Source organism: Bufo gargarizans, chromosome 4, assembly GCF_014858855.1.
Source record: "Bufo gargarizans isolate SCDJY-AF-19 chromosome 4, ASM1485885v1, whole genome shotgun sequence".
Taxonomy (NCBI): Eukaryota; Metazoa; Chordata; class Amphibia; order Anura; family Bufonidae; genus Bufo; species Bufo gargarizans.
In genome coordinates, this window is record NC_058083.1 from 220,069,041 (window position 1) to 220,085,724 (window position 16,684).

Genomic DNA, 16,684 nt, shown 5'->3' on the forward strand with positions numbered 1-16,684 from the left:
AGACTCCGTGTACCTGCCTTGTCGGTAAGGATAGAACTGTTCTGTTAAGGGCCGGCCCTAATTTTCCACAAAATGCAGAACGCACGAGGCCGGTATCAGCGTTTTGCGGATCCGCAATTTGGAAAACATCCAACGCTAGTGTGCATGAGCCCTAAACAGATTTTTAATATATTTTTTTAACTCGCAGGGACTGCATAACATCCCATTCCCGTAAAACACCAGGACTAATCGGTCCCGTTAGACGATGAAGTCCGTCCTAGTGACAGCTGTTGGGAAAGAAGCCATCGGGCGATCAGGTGACCCCCGAGGAATGCCGAGTGTGGGGGCAGAGAACCCCAGTCTATCCCACTCCAGCGCTCGACTGACGCGCGCCTCAACCAATGGGAAAGCAGCTGCTTGGTGAAGCCAGCCAATCAGCTGCTCGTCCCGGCCGGCGGACGTCTCGTACATCCCAGTTTGAAAAAATAGCAGAAGAATGAGCACAAACTTGGCTGCCTGCGGCTGGTAGAGGAGACTGAGGCGGCTTCCTCCAGCATGGTGAGTGTCCTCATTACCGCACGTTCTGCGGACGTGTCTGTATTGGGCTTGGTGTTTTGCACTGCGTATTATCCGTGCGTCCTGTGAGTAAGGGGTTAATGGTGCTAATTCATCGTCTAATGGGAGTGGGGACGTCCATCAGTCTGACAAGCTGTGTGTGTTACTGGGTTAAAGGGGAACCCCAGTGTCATTCCACCATGAGGATTTCCACAGGCAACAGGGTGGCCCTGCAGTAGATGCCCTGGTGGCATGTGTTCAGCCACTTTGGGCCTGATAGCGGAGATCCACTTTAATATCACTCTGTCTGATAAGCCCAGCTATGTCACTGGTAAGAATGGACTTCTCAGATCTCCTTGACTTTCTTGTCCTGCCGAACATTTTCCAGCACCCTTGACATAGCTGAGAGATCGCCTCACCACCTACCTGTCCGGCACTGTGCTCACAGCAGCGGGGGTTAGGCTACTTTCACACTCGCGTTTTGTGTGGAACCGTCACGGACGGATCCATTCAGATAATGCGACCGCCTGCATCCGTTCGGATCCGTTTGTATTATCTGTAACATAGCCATGACGGATCCGTCTTGAACACCATTAAAAGTCAATGGGGGACGGATCCGTTTTCTATTGTGCCATAGAAATCCGTGTGTGCCAGGACGGATCCGTTTGGCTCAGTTTCATCAGACGGACACCAAAACGTTTAGATGTCCGTCTCCAAAGTGGAATGGAGACAGAACGGAGGCAAACTGATGCATTCTGAGCGGATCCTTATCCATTCAGAATGCACTAGGGCTAAACTGATCCGTTTTGGACCGCTTGTGAGATCCTTGAACGGATCTCGCAAACGGAAAGCCAAAACGCCGGTGTGAAAGTAGACTTACCTGGGAAGAGCGGCTACACAGCGACTGACAGGCTGAAGAAAGTTACTCCATGCACCGTCATATAGTAACCAGTCTGTGCTGACGGAAGTTTCAAATGTTCACAATGTCTGATAAATGTGGGACATGTTTTAAGGGGATTTCTGAATATTTCATACTGATGACTTGTGTATCCTCAGGATAGGCTATCAGTATGTGTTCGGTGGGGGTCTGACCCCCGGCACCCCAGCCAATCATCTGTTCTGATCAACTACTTCCATCCCCCTTCGGGCATCTATTCTTATGACTCTATTATTCCTGCTAGTTATGAATGAATAACTAGCGGTCTGCGACGAAGGTCCAGCTGGGGGTGTCCCTGTGCAGTGTACCGCTATCCAATTAGTGATCCCTGTCATGTAATTCTTTTCTGTCGAATTTGCCTGCACGTGACACGTGGCCAAAAAGTACAAACCTCACTTTAAAAGGGCTCATGCACACGACAGTATTTTCCGTTCCGTATACGGACCGTATTTTGATTCCGTATAAGGTCCGTATTTGGAATCATTAATTTCAATGGTCCGCAAAAGATGCGGACAGCACTCTGTGTGCTGTCCGCATCCATTGTTCTGTTCCGTGACCCCGCAAAAATTATGAGACGTCCTATTCTTGTCCGTTTTGCGGACAAGAATAGGCATCTTTATAATGGGCCTCCTGTTCCGTTCCGCAAATTGCGAAAGTCACACGGACGGCATCTGTTTTTTACGGATTTGCAACTTAAAACGGCACGTTCGTGTGCATGAGCTCTAAGGTCTCTTGCACACGTATAGCTTTTTCAGTATTTTGCGGTCCGAAAACAACAGATCCGCAAAATATACTCATGACGTCCATGTGCATTCTGATTTTTGCGGAACAGAACAGCTGGCCCCTAATAGAACAGTACTATCCTTATCCGTTATGCGGACAATAATAGGACATGTTCTATCTTTAAACGGCAATACAGAAACGGAAGGCATATGGAGTACATTCCGTTTTTTTTGCGGACCAATTGAAATGAATGGTACCATATACGGAATGAAAAAAACAGAACGTGCAAGTGGCCTAAGAATGCTTGAGGGTAGATTCCGAAATTGTAAATTTACAGCAGATTTCACCCCTCACGGTACAATGGGGGAAATAGAATGAAATATCCACAGGAAATCCGGAACGACTGAAGCCGTCTGCAACAGTGAATGGGGTTAGGCTGCAAGGGCTTTGCTTACATCTGCCCCTCTTCTAGTGTGCCATGACTGGTTGGCACCCTCCTTGCAAAAATAGCGTGTGAGCTATTTGGTAAATGTGCCGTATGTGGCGGCTTTATGCTGATGTCCATGATGGTTCCTGTGGCACCGCAGTGTCATACCGCTGCTTGGCTTGGTGTAAGGGTGTAGTCACATGGTGCAGTCAGTTCGCAGTTTATTGCTGTGGTAAAATCATGGCCTCAGTTTAGCAGCAAAGCTCGGAGAATGTGTATCTTTGCAGAGTACGGTTAATCCTTGTGTACTGCGAGAGAGCGCAGCTCCTAGTCCAGACATTGGGTGCCAGGGATTACTGTGGATTAGAACTGGGGTCCTCCTCCTACAGAAGATCAAGTATGATTAAGGCCTCATTCACTTGGGGTGCGAGTAGTGAACGCATAGCCTCTGGGTCAGGATTCAGTCCGTTCGTTTCAGTTGGTGTGTGCACATGAGCATCATCCCTGCGTTCAGGAAAAATCGCAGCATGTTCTATATTGTGGGCTCCAAAGAAGTGAATGGGGCTTGTGTGAAATACGGACAACATCGGGATTCTCTGGAGGACATTTACTAAGCATGTTGCGCCAGAATTGTGGTGTAAAGTGTGACAAAAAGAATGGCGTTTTGATTTGCGCCAAATATATCAACTATTTTCTCCAGAATTTTCACCGTTAAGAATGCATCTCGCCAGAAATGAGTTATAAAAGTGGGCGTGGCTATCACATTTGCGCATATTACACCTCATTTATCATCCTCTTATCGGCAGAAATGGCTCAAATTGTTGCGGACAACTAAGCCAGCTTACGTCGTGGTGTTTTGTGTAAAAAGTCACGTTTATGACATAAAGATGCAATTTTTTTGTCAAAAAGTCGCATTTATAGGAACAAGTGATAGGTAAGTATTAAAGCAGGATGCGTTTTATTTTTATCGAATATAAAGGAGCTAAACAACACTGGTTTTATCAGTAAATTGACATCTAACTAAACAATAACAAACGTCTCCAGTCTGCGACAAAAGTCGCAATTTACCACTGGGAATGTTGCAAATATGTTTCGAAGGTCGCACGTGCGGTCTTGCAGGGGGTTGGCTAAAATGGCACATTTCGGTAAAAAAAAGTCGCAAGTTTAGTGCAAGTTATATTTAAAAAATTCACATTTTAAAAGTGGTGCGTGCCTTGTGATATATGAGGGAAAATAAATTGCCACTTTTGATTTGTAATGTTAGTATTTTTGGGCGCTAATTAAGCCATTATTGATAAATGTCCCCAAATGTGTTCTTCACTGATGGCTGCTAGGAGATGTAGATTGCTATTCTTCAGATTTTCTTCCGGTGCGTGAAAAAACATAAGCAATCAGGATACAATCCAGATGGAAAAACAAACGCTGAACACAATCGCAGAAAAAACTGATTGAACCATCCGATTTTTCCCTGAACAGATCTCGACACAATCCGTATCCCTTTTGTGAAGGAGGCCTGATAGTACAGGGCACCTGACATGTGCAGCAGTGTATGTATACACCCTCTAGCAGAATTGCCTCCTGAATAAATATATGTTATAAGAAAGTACAAGGAATCCTCGTGGATGATAGGTACGTGTCACCGAGGTTGCTGGCCTTGGTGGAGTAAGAGCCGGTTTTTATGTGTCAGCAGCAGTTGCTGTTTGACACATTAATACTTAGTATGGCTGTATAGCTGATCCGGGACGGCTCTTACTGGGAGTAGACAAAGTGCTGGGTGGGGGACTACTCCCCATGTTCCAGGCCGGGTTTTGCCAGGCCTAAAAACCAACCAGCATTGCCAGGTGAGGAGGATTACCTTAGTATGACAGTGAAGCTCAGGAGGTGTGTATGCTGGGATCTGAGGCTTGTGCCGTGCTGGAGGGCTGAGATCCGTCTGTAAGGGAAACAGGCCCCCTAAAAGCCTGCTATGAACTGCTGGAGGCAGAACTGCCAACAAGGTGATATGTGGACTTTCCAATGTGTGTGAACTAACACCAAGACTGCAAAGTGAGGTTTTGTTTTTTTCCTTATGTGTAAATCAACACGGAGATTTTATTTAAGAACTGGTAACTTGCCTCTGTACTGTGTCCGCACACCCTGTCTACCATAGCGAATCCCCACAATATAGATTACCTTATTTTTCACCCTATAAGATGTTGCCCATAAGACGCATCTAGGTTTTAGAGGAGGAAAATAAGAATTTTTTTTTTTTTTTACATTAGCCCTCAGCTCAGACCCCCAATGTGAATGACCCCCATGTCAGAGCTAGTGAAGAGCAAAGCGAGCTTCGGATGCTACATCCGAAGTCGCTTCACTAAAAACTTGGGATTAATGTTGTACGGGGATTTGTCTCCATAAAGCACTGCTTTCCGAGGAGGCGAAGTCAGTTATTCCTGAAGTCACGCAAGACTTTGGTACTTGATTTTTAAAGTGGAAAACCACTTTAAACTTGGATCCGAACTTGGCTTCGGTTCTGACTGGTACCATGGAGCTGAAGCCGAGTTCGGTTCAAAGCTTTAAAGTGGATTTCCTCTTTAAAAATAAAATACCAAAGTTATTAACAAAGTTTTGTGAGACTTCACAAATAACTAACTTCACCTCATCAGAGGCCGTACATTTTAATGCTGTACAGAGACGGATCTGAAGCATCCGAAGCTCGCTTCACTCATCCCTACTCAGAGCTGACAGCCCTTCAGTAGTCAGAAGCTATCCAGGCGCTGTGCATGGAAATTATTACAATGCACTTGTCTGAACAAGCCCTTAGGAGATACAGGGAGGGAGAATCACAAGGTGTCTCTTTTTACCAGGATTCAATGCTCCACAGCTAGAAAGTATGGGAACAAATATCTAAGGGTCCATTCACACGTCCGCAAATTGCAGATCCGCAAAATATGGACACCGGCCATGTGCGCTCCGCATTTTGCGGACCGCACATGGCCGGCACTATAATAGAAATGCTTTTTCTTGACCGTGACTGCAGACAAGAATAGGACATGTTAAAAAAAATTGCAGGGCCGCGGAACGGATGCAGACCCTATTTGCGGACGTGCGAATGGACCCTAAGAGTGACATTGTGCAGACAGATATATACCGTATTTTTCAAGCTATAGGACGCACTCCCCCCCCCCCCCCCCCCTGCAAGTGGGGGGTGCGTCTTATGGGGCGACTGCGCAACGTCAGCGCTCTGTGATCTCATGCTGTGCAAAGACCAGCAAGAACACTAGGTCTCATGGGCAACATCTTATAGGGTGAAAAATAAGGTAATCTATATTGTGGGGATTCGCTATGGTAGACAGGGTGTGCGGACACAGTACAGAGGCAAGTTACCAGTTCTTAAATAAAATCTCTGTGTTTATTTACACATAAGGAAAAAAACAAAACCTCACTTTGCAGTCTTGGTGTTAGTTCACACACATTGGAAAGTCCACATATCACCTTGTTGGCAGTTCTGCCTCCAGCAGTTCATAGCAGGCTTTTAGGGGGCCTGTTTACCTTACAGACGGATCTCAGCCCCCCCACAAAAAATCTACTTACCTTTCCTGCTCCTGAGACCTAGTGTTCTTGCTGGTCTTTGCACCGCATGAGATCACAGAGCGCTGATGTTGCGCAGTCGCTTCATAAGACGCACCCCCCACTTGCAGGGGGGGGAGGGGAAGTGCGTCCTATAGCTTGAAAAATACGGTATATATCTGTCTGCACAATGTCACTCTTAGGGTCCATTCGCACGTCCGCAAATAGGGTCTGCATCCGTTCCGCGGCCCTGCAATTTTTTTTAACATGTCCTATTCTTGTCTGCATTTCTATTATAGTGCCGGCCATGTGCGGTCCGCAAAATGCGGAGCGCACATGGCCGGTGTCCATATTTTGCGGATCTGCAATTTGCGGACGTGTGAATGGACCCTTAGATATTTGTTCCCATACTTTCTAGCTGTGGAGCATTGAATCCTGGTAAAAAGAGACACCTTGTGATTCTCCCTCCCTGTATCTCCTAAGGGCTTGTTCAGACAAGTGCATTGTAATCATTTCTATGCACAGCGCCTGGATAGCTTCTGACTACTGGAGGAAAGTACATATACGACCTGTAAGGCCTTGTTCACATCTCCATCAGAGCAGACCACCGGATCCCCACTTTCCAGCATAAATGACGGGTTTCAGCCGGACAATAACTCTGGGATGTAACTTTTTTTTTTTTTGTCTCGCTGACGGCCGGCATTTGCGCCGGATCTCCGAAACGGAGATGTGAACAGGGCCTTAGACCAGCATATACCTGGTGATACAGTTCAATATCCCCTCTGGTGCGCTGCAGAACGCTGGAGGCGAACTGAAGAGAGATCTGATCCCATCATTTCCTATGTGATTGTTCATAGTCATCTGGGCCACCACTGATGACACCAGATGTCCAATAGCGCTGGACAGAGAAAAACGCTGCATACTGCACTATCAGTCTATAGAAGCTGGTGCAGTACACCTATATATTGGTTGTGTCCAGCTACTGGTCTAAACCAACTGATCTGTCAAGCGGGCCTAAGAGGTGGCAGCAGGTTGGTAGCTCAGTACTTCTGCAGACCTACATGTACTGTCCTGACCGCCATGTCCGCAGAGCTCACATCCATGATGGGGGAGATTGGAATGTTTGCTTTGTCCCTGACGTTACATTGTATGTTTTTTCTAACAAAGCCTTTTACTGTTGTTTTTTGTTGGTGTAGCGTGGCATTTGATGAATGGTGGTAGTTCATAGATTATACATTATTTATTCCGGATATGAAGGCAATGTGATCCTCTGATATTTCATTATTTTTCTTGTTTCATTTTACTCATTTATATAGCGCTACTATATTCTGCAGCGCTTTACAGACTTGATCATTGCTTGCTGTCCCCCATGGAGCTCACAATCTAAGGTATGTGTGGGAGGAAACCGGAGTACCCAGAGCAAACCTATACGAACACAGGGAGAACATACAATGTATACATGTGAATGGATCACGGTGGTGAAGTCTCAGATTTTGGATCTTACCTATAATCTAGAACAGTGATGGCGAACCTATGGCACGGGTGCCAGAAGCGGCACTCAGGGCCCTCTATGTGGGCACCCACGCCCTGAAAAAATTCTATGGCATAGCAATATGCTTTAGTCTTTTCCTGCCATTCATCATCCCCAGGACACACTATGAACAGCACAGGCAGCGTATTAAATGTAGGTTATTTATCTATTATAGATAAATGATAAAGGACATGAAAGATATATTATATTGGTATTTAGGTTAAATTGTTATGTCGGCACTTTGCGATAAATAAGTGGGTATTTGGTTGCAGTTTTGGGCACTCGGTCTCTAAAAGGTTCACCATCACTGATCTAGAATGAAAGAAGACCTCTCCTTACATGTCTTTTAGTAGTTGCTTGCATTCCCCTTATAATACTGTTTCTGGAGCGTCTTTTCATATACGGTAACTTTGTTTTGCCATTCTTCTGTTATTACCTATAGAAGTTTATTAATGAATGTAGTAATGTGTGCAGTAAAGGTCCAGATGGGTGTTACCCATTGGGGGAGGAGGGCTTCATAGTCTGGCAAAGGCACAGTGTTGAAAACTGTATGAAGCTATAACATCTGCATGTACCCTTATGTGTATGTTCCTTCAACCAAAGTGTGGAACGTTCCTCTGGTTCTTGGTTCATGTGCTGCGTTCATCTGTGAGTGCTGATCCCAAAGAACGGGGAAGGAAAGTATAAGGCAGCAGGTCACTGCAAGTAGTTGGCTAGGGCTACTCTTAAGGGGGTTATTTAAGTGGCCCCCCTGCTCTTCACCTTTTCACCCCTATACAGGGATCTGGAGTCCACTGCAGGGGAACCACCAGGCCACTCACTACCTCTTGGAGTAGTCTCCGTTCAATTGCGGCTGACCCAGGCAGGTCATGAGCACAGAAGGGGACAGGCAAAATTGTGGTTGGTTTCCTATATGTCTATCCCTTATTTCATCATGAATGTCTATACTTGTTACTACAGGTACACTACGTGGACACCTGACCATTATAGATACAGTATATGACTTATTCCGGACTATGGCCTTTGATTTGGTGTTTAGCTCCCTTTTTGCTGCTATAACAACCTTCACTCTCTAAAGAGGCTTTCCACAAAGGTTTCGAGGGGCACATTTGTGCTGGAATAGGAAAGGTCCTTCCCTAAAGGGCCACAAAGTTGGGAGCATGCTTTTGTCTTAAAGTTGTGCCACCAGCATACAGTAATTCCTTCTTGTTGGTCATGTCATTGGGGAGGGACTGGAGGGACTCATGATGGCTCATTCCCTGCCTGCCTGCTGGCTGCTATTTCAATGTGCAGTGCGGAGCATGCAGCTAGTTGCAGGCAGGCAGGCTGCGGGCCAAGCCAGTTGGACAGAAGACATATAATTGGGGTAATCTGATAAAGATAGGCAGAGAGTGACATTACACCTTTTAATAGCTGCCCGTCCGGCAGCTGTGATATATAGGGTCTCTTCTCTCTGCAGCGTGAATTCTGTCGGAGTCGGATGGAGTGTGGGACTAAGTTCTTCTGACTGACTTTCCCGCCACTCGCTGCTGTACTGCACTGCTCAACTCAGCCTGGGCGTCACCTGATTCTGACATTAGACGTCGGTGGGCGGAGACTGCACCATGGGAGCAAGCGAGGAGGAGCGAGGTCGGCCGTTGCGGGAAGCAATTGGTAGATAATGATGCAGGGGCGGGCGGCAGCGGACGCAGTTTTTGAAGCGATGACATCACAAAATACAGCGGTAATTAGGAAACAGCGATATCGCAGTTTTTTTAATACCGCGGTATTAAAAAGGGGGGAGGGAGGGAGGGCGAGAGGCGGCACAGAGGATTAGGAGGCGGCGCAGAAGTCTGGAAAGGCGACGCTGGGCACAAACGGCGGCGGGTGCAGACGGCACCTAGCATCCATTAACATCCCCTTGGGCACCTTATTTGTTTGACATGTTAGTAAAAGCTGTTTTTTAGCTAAATAAGCCCACAGATGACATTTATAAGCCCATATTAGCAATCGTGAAGACGCCCTGAACATCAGCATATTTTTAGCTGACAGGGGTGAAACCTGGTGACAGAATCCCTTTAATGTGTTATGTTATTTAGACCCAGCTCTCAGCCTTCTATCTGACTGGCTAAGCATGCTGAGTGCTGTGTCCATAAATCATAACACAGCTCTATGAAAATTACTGTTTCTAGCTGCTGTTGTCCACAGCAGCAAGAAAACAGTAATCTTCATAGTCATGTTAAATGATCACTATAGTGTCAGAAAAACAAAGCGGTTTTCCTGACACTATAGTGCCCTGAGGGTGCCCCCACCCTCAGGGTCCCCCTCCCGTGGTCCCCCTCCATGTTGCCAAGATAGACGCCAAATGAAGGGGTAGTTGCAGGAACAAAATACTTTAATGGTATCGATAAAATATATATGTAATTAAGACACTGAGTGCAGTTCCATAAAAAGGCCCAGCAAAATCCTCAGCACCAGGCCCATGATGCTCTTAATCCGGCCCTGGTCCCGGCACCACATTGATCATCCATCCTGAGCCCCTGTGATAAATCTGGGCAGGTCTAGACAGCCGGGCTAAAGGTGCTATTACACCAGTGTTTCCCAACCAGTGTGCCTCCAGCTGTTGCAAAACTACAATTCCCAGCATGCCTTGACAGCCTTTGGCTGTGCGGGCATGCTGGGAGTTGTAGTTTTGCAACAGCTGGAGGCACACTGGTTGGGAAACACTGTATTACACTGCCCCATCATCCACATCCATCAGCGCTCGTTTGCTGTGACCTGATTACACAGGCCAGGCTGATGCATACTGATTGCTGGAGGAACTATTGCTACCACAGTTGTTCCACCCCATTCTGTTCAATCACTGTCTGCAGCGAATCCCTGGTTACACAGAGATATATGCTACTGACACTGATGAAAAATGCCCATCAGCCCATGATCGGCTGCTTGGTTATCCAGGCCAATTGTTGTGAATGAGCATTTGTAAGAACTCTTGTTTTTTATAATTGGCCTGAAATCATGCAGTCCAATAGGGCTATAATCTTCTGCCGTCTACAAGCTTCGTAAATCTGGGCATGGGTATGGTATTGCTGATCTTCTGCTACAGATCTTTCCTCTCCGGCCCGCGCCGGCTGTGAAATCGCTGATCTTCTGCTACAGATCTTTCCTCTCCGGCCAGCGCCGGCTGTGCTATTGCTGATCTTCTGCTACGGATCTTTCTTCTCCGGCCACGCCGGCTGTGAACTCGCTGATCTTCTGCTACAGATCTTTCCTCTCCGGCCAGCGCCGGCTGTGCTATTGCTGATCTTCTGCTACAGATCTTTCCTCTCCGGTCAGCACTGGCTGTGAAATCGCTGATCTTCTGCTACAGATCTTTCCTCTCCGGCCAGCGCCGGCTGTGCTATTGCTGATCTTCTGCTACAGATCTTTCCTCTCCGGTCAGCACTGGCTGTGAAATCGCTGATCTTCTGCTACAGATCTTTCCTCTCCGGCCCGCGCCGGCTGTGAAATCGCTGATCTTCTGCTACAGATCTTTCCTCTCCGGCCCGCGCCGGCTGTGAAATCGCTGATCTTCTGCTACAGATCTTTCCTCTCCGGCCCGCGCCGGCTGTGAAATCGCTGATCTTCTGCTACAGATCTTTCCTCTCCGGCCCGCGCCGGCTGTGAAATCGCTGATCTTCTGCTATGGATCTTTCCTCTCCGGCCAGCGCCGGTTGTGCAATTGCTAATCATCTTTTTTTCCTCACTAGAGACTTCAAATTATGATATTTTCAGTCTCCAGCTGAAAGTGTTATCAGTGTGATTAGATGATGTAGTTTTTACTTTGCAGCAGAGATCCATTCTGGTGACACGTTGTTTCCACCCCATGTGCCTCTAGGAGAAGGAAATTATTGGCAAAGCCTAGTATTTTGGATTGGTTGACCTGCCTTTCCTCTAGTTCATTCCTTGTATTAGTCTTTGGCTCCAGCCCTCGATAAGAAGGTCTGTCTTTTATGGTCCCATGATTCTCCACTCTACCTCCCCCTTTTCATATTTTTTTTCGTTAAGAAAATCCATTTACAAAATGAGCCCTATTTACCATAAAAACGAATCTGTTCCTTGGCTTACTTTTTCCTTGCTCCTCACAGACTGACGAGCTTTCTATGGCACTGGCAATTTACAGGAGAGAATCTAGACTTGGGGCAAGCCCTGCACATGCCAGTAAAAATGCCTCTTTGACTCTTAGTATTGGTGTACATCGATAAGTTTTCTTTCCCACTGCTTCTTCCTAGACCTTCAGGACAGTGGAGGGGATGCAGGACTCCTCATTGTACTTGCGGCCCATGCTTCCCAACCTTCCAGTCTGTTCTACACGGCCTATCTTATGAATGTGCACACTTTACTCATGAGACGGAAGGAGCCCGCATCTGACCTGCAGAAAAGCGGATTGGATGCGGACCCAAACCGGGGCCGTGTCCATGAGCCCTTACTTGCATGTGTATGTAACAAAGATCATGTGCTTTTTTCTACATTGGATGTCTTGTGTTAGCTCCAGTCTTATGTTTCCATTAGGGCTGCTCGGTCACATCTGGAATGACCGTGGCTCCCCTGACCCAAACTGCATCACAGTGATTTATGATAAAAATCAGTTCCTATCTGATCTGGGGTCTATTGTACTGTACTCCCATGATGCTGTACAATAGATCCACAATCCGATATGAACCGACTATCATAAATCGTTGTGATGCAGTCCGTTCAGGTTCGGGGCATGCGGCCAACACACGGTCATGTGAATTAGCCCTTATAGGTGACTATCAGGTACCTGTTTCCTAGAAAGTTTCTGCTCCTGAACACTGATGACGTTGGGATCTGCATAAGGCCCCTTTCACACGCGCGTGACGGATTAGGTCCAGATGCGTTCAGTGAAACGCGCACTATTTTGCAAGCAAGTTCTGTCAGTTTTGTCTGCGATTGCGTTCAGTTGCTCAGTTTTTTCTGCGTAACCGTCTTTTGGGCGATTTATTGGCCAGTGTCAGTGGGCTTTAACCGATCGTATCCAATTTGTGCTCATCTTGACTAATGTTTTATCACTATTTTCACTATAATGATATCTAAGTGAATGGGTTTGAGCTTTTATCTCTGTCAGTGTCACGCTGGTCCTTCAGTAGTCTCTGATGCTGGACTGCAGGAAACCATCCGAGGTGGTTGACCCCAGCCGTCTTATCTCAGTGACTAGCAATGTAATGGGGAATTCTTGTCTTTGCAAAGATGCGAGTGCATGTGGGAGGCTATAGCATCTTACACTGGTTACTAAGGGAACGGAGACGGAAGAATGTGTGATCTATTGTGTGCCATGTGCTTCCCTCTCTTCCTCCAGTCTCTGACTCACTGCAGGCATCTCTATGGCTTCCTTTCTTCCCTGCCATTTCACTGCAGCTTTTAAAATATGAACTTAATGGGATTATACCACCAAAAACCTTTATCATATACCCATGGCTGGGACCCCCTAAATCACAAAAATGGGCAACCGGAGTCCCCCGTTCCTCCTCACTGCACAAGCATGGCAAGGAGGACTTTGACTATAGTGGTGGTTGAGCGTGTGCACTGGGACTCCAGTGAAAGTCTATGGGTCTAACTGAGACAGCCAAGTACACCACATGCTTGATAGCTGCTCCATTTATGTTATGGGGGGGCAAAGGGGACTCTGAACCTATGCTGTGGATGGCTGATAAGTGGCCTTAGTCTAAAAACTCCTGTAAGAAATTAATCGGCAGTGAATTTTTGAACCTAATAATGGCATAGAGATAGTTTGTATGGCTGAGAGAAGACATCTGTTCAGCCTGTTATCTTGCAACTTGATCCAGAGGAAGGTAAAAAAAACATGAGGTAGAAGTCATTTTAGGGGAAAAATTCCATCCCGTCTCCAATCACATTAAGGGTCCATTCACACGTCCGTTTTTTTCTTTCCTGATCTGTTCCGTTTTTTGCGGAACAGATCAGGACCAGATCTGGACCCTTTCATTTTCAATGGGTCCTGGAAAAAAATCGGACAGCACAATGTGTGCTGTCCATTTCCGTTGTTCCGTTCCGCATGTCCGATTAAATATAAAACATGTCCTATTCTTTTCCGCAAAATTCGGATCCTAGGACAATACAAAGTCAATGGTTCCGCAAAAAACGGAAGACATTCGGATGTCATTACGTATGTCATCCGTTTTATGTGGATTCCGTTCCTGGAAATTAAATCCAGCAAACAGAAACTTTTTTTTTTCAAAGAAATCCAAACAACTTTATTTGCTTATTGAAATTTATACATGTTTCCGTTTTTTGCAGATCCGCAAAAAACGGATGACATACGGAAACATTTTCAGGAACAACGGATCCGCAAAAAAACGGACCGAAATTCGGGATATAGAAAAATACTGTGAATGTAGCCTAACTCCTTGGGGCAATGACCTTTCTCCAGAAATCTAATAACATAATAATCTGCAGTATTATTACACTCCATACATACATCCAGGCCCCTCTTGAACTCTTAGGCCTCTTTCACACGGGCGTCATGTTTTTGGCACGGATAAGATGCGGGTGCGATGCGCGAGTGCAAAACATTGTAATGCGGGTTGCACACACACGTGAGAAAAATCTGCATGTTTGGTACCCAAACCTGAATTCTTCACAGAAGTTTGGGTTGGGTGTTGTGTAGATTGTAATATTTTCCCTTATAACATGGTTATAAGGGAAAATAATAGCATTCTTAATACAGAATGCATAGTACAATAGGGCTGGAGGGGTTAAAAATGTTTTTTAAAATAATTTAACTCGCCTTAATCCACTTGTTCGCGCAGCCCGGCTTCTGTTCTGTCTTCTTCTTTGAGGAATAGGACCTTTGATGACATCACTGCGCTCATCACATGATCTTTTACCATGGTGATGAATCATGTGACGGACCATGTGATGAGCACAGTGTCGTCATCAAATGTCCTTTTCCTGTGCACAGCAAAGATGATAACAGAAGAGCAGCTGGGTTGCGCAAGCAAGTGGATTAAGGCGAGTTAAATTATTTATTTATTCTTAACCCCTCCAGCCCTATTGTACTATGCATTCTGTATTAAGAATGATATTATTTTCCCTTATAACCATTTAATAATGGAAAATAATAATGATCGGGTCCCCATCCCGATCGTCTCCTAGCAATCGTGCGTGAAAATCGCACCACATCCGCACTTGCTTGCGGATGCTTGTGATTTTTGACGCAGCCCCATTCACTTCTATGGGGCCTGCGTTGCGTGAAAAACGCAGAATATAGAACATGCTGCGATTTTCATGCAACTCACAAGTGATGCGTGAAAACCAACGCTCATGTGCACAGCCCCATTGAAATGAATGGGTCCGGATTCAGTGCGGGTGCAATGCGTTCACCTCACGCATTGTACCCGCACTGAACTCTCGCCCGTGTGAAAGAGGCCTTAGTAAATTCACCATCACCACCTCCTCAGGCAGAGAGTTCCATAGTCTCACTGCTCTTACCGTAAAGAATCCTCTTCTATGTTTGTGTGCAAACCTTCTTTCCTCCAGACTCAGAGGATGTCCCCTCGTCACAGTCACGGTCCTGGGGATAAATAGATGATGGGAGAGATATCTGTACTGACCCCTGATATATTTATACATGGTAATTAGATCTCCTCTCAGTTGTCTTGTCCCTAAACTGAATAACCCTAACTGTGATAATCTTTCTGGGTACTGTAGTCCCCCCCCCCCCCCCCTTTCCAGTTATTACTTTAGTTGCCCTCCTTTGAACCCTCTCCAGCTCTGCTATGTCTGCCTTGTTTACAGGAGCCCAGAACTGTACATCGTACTCCATGTGTGGTCTGACTAGTGATTTGTAAAGTGATAGGACTATGTTCTCATCACGGGCATCTATGCTCCTTTTGATGCAACCCATTATCTTACTGGCCTTGGCAGCAACTGCCTGACACTGGTTTCTACAGCTTAGTCTGCGGTTCACCAAAATTCCTAGGTCCTTTTCTATGTCAGTGTTACCCAGTGTTTTACCATTTAGTACTGTATGTACTGGAGACTTGCATTGTTCCTTCCCATGTGCATAACCTTACATTTGTCAGTGTTAAACCTCATCTGCCACTTCCCTGCCCAAGCCTTCAATCAGGGGCCTAGCTAAAGGCTCATGGGCCCTGGTGCAAGAGTTCAGTTGGGCCCCCTTCCCTCAGTGTTTTGTGGCCAGGGGCAGGAAAGCACATAGCCTTCGTGCTACCTGAGGTAAAAATTGAAACATTACCCCGTGCCAAATTCTTGACCTAACCCCTTCTTTCCACCCAGAGGTGTAACTTGACCAGCATGGACTTTCTATAATACCAGTCTTTTTTCTTATGCGGCTGAAGGGTCCTGGGCCCCCTCAGGCTCCTGGGCCCAGTAGCGACTGCTACCTCTGCACCCCCTATAGCTACGCCCCTGCCTTCAATCTATCCACATTCCTCTGTAGCTGTTTACTGTCCTCTCCCGTGGTAATCACTTTACACAGTTCAGGATGGTGACAAGACTGAAGCGTTGTGCTGCAGTTTTGAGACCCTGTGCCGGATCTCAAAACCGGAAAGCGCAATATAGATGTGAAAGTAGCCTTAGTGTCATCTGCAAAAAGTGATCTTTTACTGTGCAAGCCTTCTACAATATATAAACATATTGTAGAGAATGGGGCCCAACACTGACCCCTGTGGTACCCCACTGGTGATGGTGACACTTCCCCCAGTCTTTATGTACAGTGGTCCTTCAAGTTACAATATTGGTTCCAGGAGGACAATTGTATGTTGAGACCATTGTAAGTGGAGTAATCTGTTCCAAAGCCCCAAAATGTCATTCAAGATGAGAGAAAAGGAAGATGGAAAAAAAAAATAAGCAGATAATTAAGACAGATAAGACATGTCCTTATATGTAACAGTCAGGAATGGCTGCTAACTAGCAACTAATCCAGCTATTTTACTAGAGAGGTGTTCTTGATTGGTTGGATCTGAGT

General features: G+C 46.1%; 1 protein-coding gene across 3 annotated transcripts in view; it reads left to right on the forward strand.

The window, feature by feature from the left end:
* Window positions 1-434: 434 nt before the first annotated feature.
* ARHGEF10 (Rho guanine nucleotide exchange factor 10) overlaps window positions 435-16,684 on the forward strand; it is a 172,467-nt gene continuing 156,217 nt past the window's right edge. For all 3 annotated transcript variants that reach the window (XM_044288945.1, XM_044288946.1, XM_044288947.1), the window contains exon 1: window positions 435-537. The gene's annotated coding sequence lies outside the window, so the exon portion shown is untranslated. The remainder of the gene's footprint in view (window positions 538-16,684) is intronic.